Source organism: Chiloscyllium plagiosum, unplaced genomic scaffold (genome assembly GCF_037043375.1).
Source record: "Chiloscyllium plagiosum isolate Xiang-an unplaced genomic scaffold, Cpla_swu_hap1 HiC_scaffold_17, whole genome shotgun sequence".
Classification (NCBI taxonomy): domain Eukaryota; kingdom Metazoa; phylum Chordata; class Chondrichthyes; order Orectolobiformes; family Hemiscylliidae; genus Chiloscyllium; species Chiloscyllium plagiosum.
In genome coordinates, this window is record NW_028270155.1 from 48,850,014 (window position 1) to 48,861,091 (window position 11,078).

The 11,078-nt window shown below is 42.2% G+C and overlaps 1 long non-coding RNA gene across 1 annotated transcript in view; it reads left to right on the plus strand.

Moving 5' to 3' along the window:
- Positions 1 to 8,922, plus strand: part of LOC148147330 (uncharacterized) — a 32,231-nt gene extending 23,309 nt beyond the window's left edge. The window contains exon 3 of the long non-coding RNA XR_015759949.1: positions 1,927 to 8,922. This is a non-coding gene — a long non-coding RNA (uncharacterized LOC148147330). The remainder of the gene's footprint in view (positions 1 to 1,926) is intronic.
- The last annotated feature ends 2,156 nt before the right edge of the window (positions 8,923 to 11,078 follow it).

The following is an 11,078-nucleotide window of genomic DNA, read 5'->3' on the forward strand; positions in this document are numbered from 1 at the left end:
GGTCTATATATGCACTCCTATGTTGCTCGCTGGCTGTTTGATGGCCTATAATACAGTCTTATCAATGTGACTACTTTTTGTTTACTCTTAAACTCTACCCAAAAAATCCCCATTTGAAGACCATTCAAAAATATTATTCATCCTTACTGTAGTAACTGACCCCTTAATTAATAATGTAACAGTACCCCCTCTTTTACACCATCTCTTGTAACTTCCTCTAACTTCTCCTGGATAATTGTTTTGGTAAATAGTTCACAACCCTCTGAAGTCTGAGACTTTAACTTAGACTCCTTTTTTGAGGAGTAGTTGCCAACTGGATTTCCTGCTGGGAAATTCCCGAGTGGTCAATGCCTCGAATCTTCCGAAGAGTCCCAAGTATGTCCATCAGTGTACTTTCCTGCAACAACTGTCTTGCAAATGGAAGGCCTGGACCAGTGAATTACAATGTGACAATAGGATCGAAGAATGTCATTTGGCTCAGCAGATCAGTGTCAGAATCCTTTGCCTTTTGGATGATTATAAAACAGTCTTCTGAAAGCAACAATTGAATAAGCCTGCACAGCATCTTAGGTGCTGTGCAGGCTTATTCCAGACTCTAATTGCCCAATGCATAAAAACATGTTTCCCTTATGTTGCCTTCAATTGCTTTGACAATCACCTTATATTGTTCTCCTCTGATTCACCACTCTTATCTTGGACATCAGCCCACTAACGTAACAGTGTTGACCACATCCAGAAACATGATCTCACATTTTCAATCTTCCACCATCTCTGCCACACCACCTACTCCTGCACAGTCGTGGTAAATGTCTCTCACAGTACAACCAATTCTAGCTCACTACCTCAGTCCTCTGGAGTGGCTATATCATACTTGGAGTTTGGAATGTATCGAATCACTGGAGGATTAAATGCTGGTTTGCTTGCTAGCAGTAGCGACTACTCAGTTTTAGATTAGAATAGATTAGATTCCCTCCAGTGAGGAAACAGGCCCTTCGGCCCAATAAGTCAACACCGACCCTCTGAAGAGTAACTCACCCAGACCCATTCCCCTACTCACTTCTAATGCACCTAACACTATAGGCAATTTAGCATGGCCAATTCATCTGACCTGCACACCTTTGTGACTGTGGGAGGAAACCAGAGCACCTGGAGGAAACCCACGCAGACACGGGGAGAATGTGCAAACTCCACACAAACAGTCGCTCAAGGCTGGAATCAAACCTGGATCCCTGGTGCTGCAAGGCAGCAGTACTAACCACTTAGCCACCGTGCCGCCCTCTTCTAATTGCTTTCTCTGACACACCTAGAGAAAGTGAAAAGGGAAAACTGTATACAAAGACATCTTTGTGAGTAACTTTCCCACACAGCTTTCTGTAGGAGTGCCATAGCAAAGCAAATCTGTCTGCTCTTTGTTGTCAGTAAGTGAATGAACAAGTTGAATAAGACAACAAAATGTGAGCTGACAGCAGTTACCTACTTGCAGTACCATCGATAGCCTTGCTTTACAGCACTTCTAGGAGTTAGGAAGTCAAGGAATTAAAGTTAGGAGTTTTGTCCTCAAGGATTTGAATGGTGCTTTTCATTTTCTCACAGCCATCCCAATGTACTTCACAGACAATTAAATATTTTTGCATAGTTGTAACATAAGAAATATAAGTACTCTCTCCCTGTTCTAGTCTGTCTTCTCCAGCAATTAGACTCAGGAGAACTTCCAATTTGCAAGGTGAATAGAGTGTCAGATTTCATGTTATGGTGAACTTGGTTAAACAGATACAAAATGCTCATCTACATTCAGTGAGAGGGCCCTTAGGCTGAATGCATCTATGAAAAGGACTACAGGACTTCTATTTGTACACTGCTTTATTAACTTTGTTTAAATTGTCTCTTCTTTGCCTCTTCAACAATTTTATTTTATATTTTCTGCAGCATTGAGGCTCCCACATTGGGAACATTAGGAATCTGGATGGCTGTCTTAATAGCTGGAAAGCGGGACTTCCAAACATCTGGACAGCAAGTCTCTCCCATCACCCCCAAAAAGACATAGGGAAAGCAAGACTTCAAACTGCATCATGGAAAATAGGACATTAAAAAATACATCTGGGGTTAAACAGGTTCTGAAAAAAACAGGGACAATGATTTTTTTTTTAAAAGTGAGAGTGAAAACTAAAATACTGGATGATTCCTTAAAAAGCTGAGAACCATTTTGAAAGAAAACGTTGAGATGACAAAGAGCCAGGTCCTGTGATATGTTGGACAGGCTTCTCTAAACTGAGTCAAACAGTGATTGTGACATTGGTATGCTTTCTGGAAAGTCCACATTTACTGCAGGCACTGATGGTCTATTTCTTAGCATATGTTAAAGTGCTGGATTTTCTCAGCTTGTAATCATTTTCTCCAAATCTATCCCAGTTCTTTGCAGGAAACACATCATTTATGTTCATAGATTCCTGTCATAGTTACAGAGACTTAAGCTTTCCCAGGATTGCCAATATTTTACAGCAGGACATGCCCTCAAAAGCCTTGTTCATTGTTGAATAACAAGGAATGCTTAAATACTATATAGTAATAATGCAGTGCCAGAGGTTGAGGTTGGGGTGGCGGGGGCGGAATATTGGTGGTAGGTGCTGTAGAAAATACAAAACACCAACTTTTCAATTTGCCCAATGTTGGGCTCACTGTTTGATTTCTGCCAAGATTTTTTTTTGTAAATGTGCACGAGGCCTTTGTCTGCTATGTACTTTGCAGTTCAGCAAATATACCAGCTGAGGTCAGCAAAGCCTATGCAATCAGCAAGGATAGATCTTAAACATAGGAAATAATGGGTTAAATTTTGATGCTTCTGTTTGGTATAAGGTGCTTGCACCAGCATTTATTGCCACGTTATTCTATCTATGTGTGTGTATCTTGACGCAAGGAAATTGGGGTAGAATATTTGCAAAAATCCATTCCTAGTCCGATACAATTTACTCTTCTCTTCTGTCATGTATCACCACTGAGAGGCGCTCTACTGATCTTAAGATGATGTACACACAAATGTGCACTTACTCATGTACAAAACAACAAAGGGGGTAAGAGGAGACTGTAAATATCATTAGGAGCTCAAGTTCTTTTAAAAATCAATGATATAATGGTACATCTTCAACACCTGTGTCTTAAGCTGTGTAGCATGAAAACAGGCAGAAGGGTTTACACCAGGACTGGGGACGGTGGAGAACATCAGGACTCTGGGCTATAAGGAGCTTTAGGCAAGGTTGGGTCAAGAGCAGGGCTACTGTGCTTGGTCAGGGGTCAGAACAGGGCCAGAGGTCTGTGATTTCAATCTCCACTCATGATGTATGATGTGAATACGACAGGAATCAAACCAGGATTTCACTGTTATACCAGCTCTCTTTGGTGTCCTTCAAAATAAAAGCAGGAGCACACCAAAATATTTCTTCTTAATTTATTAATCTCAAAATGATCAGGTCAGAGCAAATCAAGAGTCTGTTTTACATTTCACCTGTTTTTTATTTGATTTTATTGTCATTTTAGTTGACAGGTCTTTCTGCAATCATTTAGATGTAAAATAGCTTTTAATTATTGGTAGGAGACCACATTAAAACATTAGATCTGAGGAAGACACCCCTCACCAAATGATATTGAGAGCCAGTTTCACTTTGCAGTCAATTGCTGTTTTAAACATTTCACTGTAATAGCTTAAGGTCAGAGCTAACTTTACATACAGGTACGTGCTTTTTACTCATTCGTGGGATATGAACATCGCTGGCTGGCTGTCTTAGTTGCACTCAAGAAGGTGGTGGTGAGCAGCTTTTTTGAACCACTACATGCTGTAGGTTGACTCAAAATGCCACTAGGGAGGGAATTCCAGGATTTTGACCCAGCCACACTGAAGGAACGGTGATATATTACCAAATTAAAATGCTGAGTATCTTGGAGGGGAACTTGCATGTGACGTAGTTCCCATGTATCTACTGCCCTTGTCCTTCTAGGTGGAAGTGGTTGTGCATCTGGAAGGTGTTGTCTCAGGATTTTGGTGAACTTCTACAGTGTATCTTGTAGATTGTACACACTGCTGCTATTGAACTTCGGTGGAGGGAGAGGCCTTTGAAGGTGTCATGGCAATCAGGTGGGCTGTTTTGTCCTGGATGCTGTCAAGTTTTTTGAATGTTGTTAGAGCTGCAAGTGGGAGTATTCCATCATATTCCTCATTTGTGCCTTGTAGATGGTGGACAGGATTTTGGGGAGGGGGTGGTTTGGATTTAGTTACTGTCACAGTATTCCTAGCCTCTGACATGTTCTTGGAGCCACGGTGTTTATGTGGCAAATCCAGTTGATCTTTTGGTCAATGGTAACCCCAAAGATGTTGATAATGGTGGATTCAGTGATTGTAACACTGTCAAGAGGTGGTGGTGGTTAGATTGTCTCTTATTTGTGATGGTCCTAGCCTGGCATTTGTGTGTGTGCATGTTACCTGCTATTTGACAGCCCAAGCCTGGATGTTGTCCAGATCTTGTTGCATTTGGGCGTGGATTGTTTCACTCCCTGGAGAACCATGAATAGTGTTAAACATTGTGCAATCAGCAACATCCCCACTTTTGACTTTATGATGGAAGGAAGGTCATTGATGAGGCAGTTTGAAGATGGTTGGGCCTAGGACACTATCCTGAGGAGCTCCTGAAGAGATGTTCTGGAGCGGAGGTGACTGATCTCCAACAACTATGACCATCTTCCTATGTGCCAGGGAAGAATTCAACAAGCAGAGTTTGCCCCCAAAACCTATTGCTTCCAATTTCGCTAGGGGTCCATTATGCCACACGCAGCCCTTGATGTGAAGGGCTGTCATTTTCCCCTCACATCTGTAATTCAGCTCTTTTGTCCATATTTGAACTAAGGCTGTAGTGAACTCAGGAGCTGAGCCCAGTAGAACCAAACTGGGTATCACTGAGCAGTTTAATCGCTGAGCAGGTGTTGCTTGATAACATCTTTCATAACTTCACTTATAATTGAGAGCAGATTAATGGGGCAGTATTAGGCTGAGTAAGATTTGTCCTGTTTTTTTATGTACACACCTGAGCAACTTTCCACATTGTTGAGTAGACTCCAGTGTTTTAACTATACTGGAAGAGCTGGGCTGATGGAACAGCAGTTTCTGGAGTATAAACCTTCAGTACTATTGCCAGAATGTTGTCAGGACCCATAACCTTTGCAGTATTCAGTCCCTCCAACCATTTCTTGATATTACATGGATGAATCAAATTGGTTGAAGAGTGGTATCTGTAATGCTGGGGGTCACTGGAGGAGGCTGACATAGATCATCCACTTGGCACTTCTGGATGAAGATTGCTGAGAAAATTTCTATTGAACTGATGTGCTGAACTCTTCCATCATTAAGGATGGGGATATTGTGGAGCCTCCTCCTCTAGTAAGTTGTTTAATTGTCCACCACCCTTCACTACTGGATGTGGCAGGATTGCAGAGCTTAGATCTAATTGGTTGCTTGTGGGATTGCTTAGATTTATCTCTTTCAGAATGCTGTTTGGGATGCAAGTAGCCCTGTTTTGTAGCTTCACCAGGTTGATGCCTCATTTTTAGGTACGCCCAGTGCTGCACTCTTGCAGTCTCCATTGATCCAGGGTTGAGATCCAGGATGGTAATGGTTGAGAGTAGGGGAATATACTGGGCCATGAGGTTACAGATTGTGTGGCAGGACAGTTCTGGTGCTGTTGATAGTCCACAGTACCTTAAGGGATGCCAAGGCTTGAGTTGCCAGATATGTTCAAAATTTGTCCCATTTAGCATGGTGATAGTGCCAGAAAATGCAATGGAGGTTATTCTCAATATGAAGATGGAACTTAGGCTCCACAAGGACTGTACAGTGGTCACTCATGGACAGATGAATCTGCAGCTGGTGGATTGGTGCAGATGAACTTATTGGTTCCCTCACCATCTGCTGCAGAGACAGTCCAGCAGCTAGGCCCTTTCATAGAACATAGAACATAGAAGAATACAGCACAGTACAGGCCCTTCGGCCCTCGATATTGTGCCGATCCAAGCCCACCTAACCTACACTAGCCCACTATCCTCCATATGCTTATCCAATGCCCGCTTAAATGCCCATAATGAGGGAGAGTCCACCACTGCTACTGGCAGGGCATTCCATGAACTCACGACTCGCTGAGGAAAGAACCTACCCCTAACATCTGTCCTATACCTAACCCCCTTAATTTAAAGCTATGCCCCCTTGTAATAGCTGACTCTAGTTTGATCAGTAGTGCTACTGCTGAGCCCCTCTTCGTGGCAGCCATGGAGTAAATTCCCTGTCCTTGACACTTTCAGTGCTTCCTCCAAGTATTGTTCAGCATGAAGGAGTACTGGTTCATCAGCCAAGGGAGGACCTCACCTGCTAATCAGCAAAAAGTTTCCTTGCCCAACCTGAAACCATGAAACCTCATGGGGTCCAGAGTCAATAATGAGGAATCCCAGACTGACTCCTTCCTGACTTTGTATCACTGTACCGCTACCTCAGCTGGGTCTGTCCTGCTGGTGGGACAGGACATATCCAGGGATGGTGATGGTGGTGTCTGGGACATTGTCTGTAAGGCATGATTCTGTGAGTATGACTATGTTAAGACATCACTTGACTAGTCTGTATGACAGCTCTCCCAATTTTGGCACCAGCCTGAATATTAGAAAGGAGTGCTATGCAGGGGTGACAGGGCTATATCTGCCATTATCTTTTCCACTGCCTACGTCAATGCTAGATGATCCATTCAGTTTCATTCCTTTGTTGAGACTTCATAGTGACTGATACAACTGAGTGGCTTGCTAGGTCATGTCAGAAGGTAACTGAGAGTCAACCACATTTCAATATGCAAGCAAATGGGGGTCACTCTAACCTGATCTCACCCTATTTATGCTCTTCCCCTCTCACTTTCAAAAGACAAGAAAATAAAGTCAGGTAGTATATAAGTTGGGGACTCATTTGACTTGAATTGTGTATTGTATTTAGAAAAACATGAAGTGACATTCTTGTTATGCATTATTTCAGTATATTATTTATTGTTCAATCATTCATCTTATGTAAATTACTCCATCTGTCAATTCTAAAGCCTGATTATTCAGTTTAGTAACAAGAATATCCAATCTGCCTTTTGAAGAGGGGAGAATGTCACAGCAGCCGATAAGCAAAATTAAGGTTATGTTCAGTTTCCTCGCTCTTGCTACTATTTACCCAGATATTCAGCAGAAAAACGCTACTCATCAACAGGAGGGAACGATGCTACAGAAGTGGGTTTCAATATTAAACCAGAGAAAACATTCACTGTGCAAATCCAAAAGTGTAACAATACCAGTGAAGAGAAAAAAAGGATAAACTTGAAGGAGGAAATGTAGAACACCTATACTTTCATTCGAGGCAAGGAGAAAAGCTATTGAGCAATAACACACCATGGCATATAAATAAATAATCTTAACAGGAGTAAATATATTAATGATATGATGTAATTCTGGCATCAATTGTTGCATGATGTTGATTCTCAGAAGCCACGGATGAAGAACTGTACTCGAGAGCTGTAGTCTGCACTCTATATACTAGAATGTAAGTGATGGGTTTACAGGACATAACGAGAGTGACACAATATTTAATCTTAGATAAGACAAAGACACAGCAGATTCAGTATGAGAAAGTCGAGCTGGTTAGAGCAGCACGAAGCACACAGTACAGGCACCAATTGCTCAGATTTCATAGTAGGCAGAATCCATGGATTTCGGCTCCAGACCATAGAGACAGAGCATGGTAACAGTAATGTTCAAAAAAAATCTGGCAGCTGCGGAGTCTTTAATATTAGATTAAATTAGATTCCCTACAGTGTGGAAACAGGCCCTTCGGCCCAACAAGTCCACACTGACCCTCCGAAGAGCAACCCACCCAGACCCATTTCCTTCTGACTGATGCACTGAACACTATGGGCAATTTAGCATGGCCAGTTCACCTGATCTGCACATCTTTTTTTGAATTGTGGGAGGAAAGCAGAGCACCCAAAGGAAACTCATGTAGACATGGGGTCAATGTGCAAACTCCACACAGACAGTTATATTTATATTAGATTCCCTAGAGTGTGGAAACAGGCCCTTCGGCCCAACAAACCCACACCGACCCACCGAGACGCATTTCCCTCTGACTAAAGCACCTAACACTATGGGCAATTTAGCATGGTCAATTCACCTGGCCTGCACATCTTTGGAGTGTGGGAGGAAACTGGAGCACCTGGAGGAAATTCACGCAAACGTGGGAAGAATGTGCAAACTCCACACAGACAGTCGCCCGAGGCTAGAATCGAACCCAGGTTCCTGATGCTGTGAGGCATCAGTGCTAACCACTGAGCCAGTTGCCCGAGGCTGGAGTCGAACCTGGGTCCCTGGCGCTGTGAGGCTGCAGTGCTAGCCACTGAGCCACCCCAAATAAAGAGTTGTCGTGCATTGGCCAGGAAACAAGCCGGACTTGTGCGTGGCAGGCGAGAATTCTGCCTCTGAGCCACCAATGCAACTGTTAATCTCTCTGAATTGAAGCAACTGATCAAGGTCCATGAGGAAGTGAAGAAAGGAGGAGAAGGCAGATCAGAGGAAAACTTCAGACAACTTTGATGAACCATATTGTCTACCTATCACATTGTTAACTGCTAACCCGAGAATGCAACTTTTTAAAAAAAGGTTTTGTGATTTACACATGAAAGAAGTGCAACTATCACTGTATTCTAACAGATGAAACGCTTAACAGACAATCAATTTTTCAATGTATAATTTCAGTTACATCACACTGTAAATTTTTGCTATAAATTCGGTGTTAGGATAGAGCCCTCCACTACCACCTGATGAAGGAGCATCGCTCCGAAAGCTAGTGTGCCTCCAATTAAACCTGTTGGACTATAACCTGGTGTTGTGTGATTTTTAACTTTGTACACCCCAGTCCAACACCGGCATCTCCAAATCTTGACGAACTATAGGTGGAGAAAGAAATCATTATACCTACCCAGGTTAGTGGTATACAGGAGCCTGAAATATGGCAGCATTAGTCAACACACTGCCATTACCACCTCAGTTTGAGAATGCATTAGAGCCCTCAAAGAGATTAAAACGAATGGGAATTTCATAAGTGACAGTTCCACAATAATCGGAAATCATCAGAGTTATATGTTGAAAGAGCAGAGGTATTAAGTTAGTATATAGTTCATTTATATAGCCAGGTCCTTAGTTGATGACACCCTTGTTGAAGCAGGGTATAGAGAAAAACTGCTACTAATCTTGAATCTACTCTCATAGCATTTGATATGAGTTTCAGCCAAAGCAAAAAGGTTGAACTAAAAGGTCCCAGAAATAAGCAGAATGTCTAATCATTGCTAACTGTCTTCCACCAGTTCATGGGTGCTGTGGACATTAAAATATAAGGTCATTAGGGATTGGCTATTGCTGACATGATTCTGGGAAATTCTCAGATGTTCTGCAGTCAAAAGAGGAACCCTTGTTGAAGCAAGAAGTTCAAGCAGCATCCACAAAACCATGCTCCTCATGGCATTTAGCCAGCAGACACTCCTTCACACATACAACTCCATTCTCTCACCCTTGTCAGAGTTTAAACACCAGGCTATATAATTTTACTTGTCTGTAGCTACATCACATCAAAATGCCCTCTCTGTCACTGCTACTCTTTTCCCAAAGCTCACTGAGACCCACATTTTGTCATTATCCAGGAACATTACATAGAGGCATTGAAACCCTTGCTCTTTTTAATTTTCTCTCACTTTTGGTTGGAACAGCGAGCTGTGAATTGGCGGTGACCTTTAAACTGTGAAGAATAGCGTTTATGGTTTTTTTAAGACAAACTGGAATTTAAGCCCGGGAGTTAATTGCTGGTTGATTATTGTTCAAAGGACACTGTAGAGGTTTTGGCTCCAGAGATGCATTATGCTTAAAAGATTGGCAGGCATTTCAATGCAAAAAAAAACAGTGGTATAGTGGACAGTGAAGAATTTTATAAGACTATAACAGGACCTGGATCAACTGGGCCAGTGGGCCAAGGAGTGGCAGATAGAGTTTAATTTAGGTAAATATGAGGTGCTGCATTTGGGAAAGCAAATCAGTGTACAGTTAATAGTAAGTCCCTTGGGAGTGTTGTCAAACAGAGTAACCTAGGGGTACAGGTATATAGTTCCTTGAAAGTAGCATTACGGGTAGATAGGGTGGTGAAGAAACACTTGGCACACTTGCCTTCATTGATCAGAGCGTGAATACAGGAGTTCGAATGTCATGTTATGGCTATACAAGTCATTGGTAAGGCCATATTTGGAGTTCTGCATAGAATTCTGGTCGCCCTGCTATAAGAAGGATGTAATTAAACTGGAAAGGGTGAAACAAAGATTTACAAGGATGTTACCAAGACTGAAAGGTTTAAGTTATAAAGGAGAGGCTGGACAGGTTGGCACTTTATTCACTGGAGTATCGGAGGCTGAGGGGTGACCTTACAGATTATAAAATCATGAGGGGCATACATAAGGTGATTAGGCAAAGTCCTTTCTCTCGTGGAGGGTAGTCCAAACTAGAGGGCTCAGGTTTAAGGTGAGAGGGGCAAGATACAAAAGGGACCTAAGGGTTAACTTTTTCGCAGAAAGGGTGGTACACATAATGGAATTAGTTGCCAGAGGAAGTGGTAGATTTGATACAATTACAACATTTTGAAGACATTTGGACAGGTACATGTATAGGAAAAGCTTAAAGGGCTATGAGCCAAATGCAGGCAGATGGGACTAGTTCACTTCAGGAAACCTGGTTGGCATGGATGAGTTGGGCCAAAAAATCTGTTTCCATGCTGTATGACTCTAACTCAATCCACATGCAAAGGTGCCTGGTTTCTACCACACCAACAAGAATTGATTTCACAGTATATAAAATAAGCTACACTTTGCACATGGAAATTAAAGAGATTCACGTATAGGTGGGACCGCAATCAAATATAATACAAAGGGTTCACAAAGACATGGATTTCAATGAAGGATAGAAAGGACCAGTAAGGCAATACAACAACT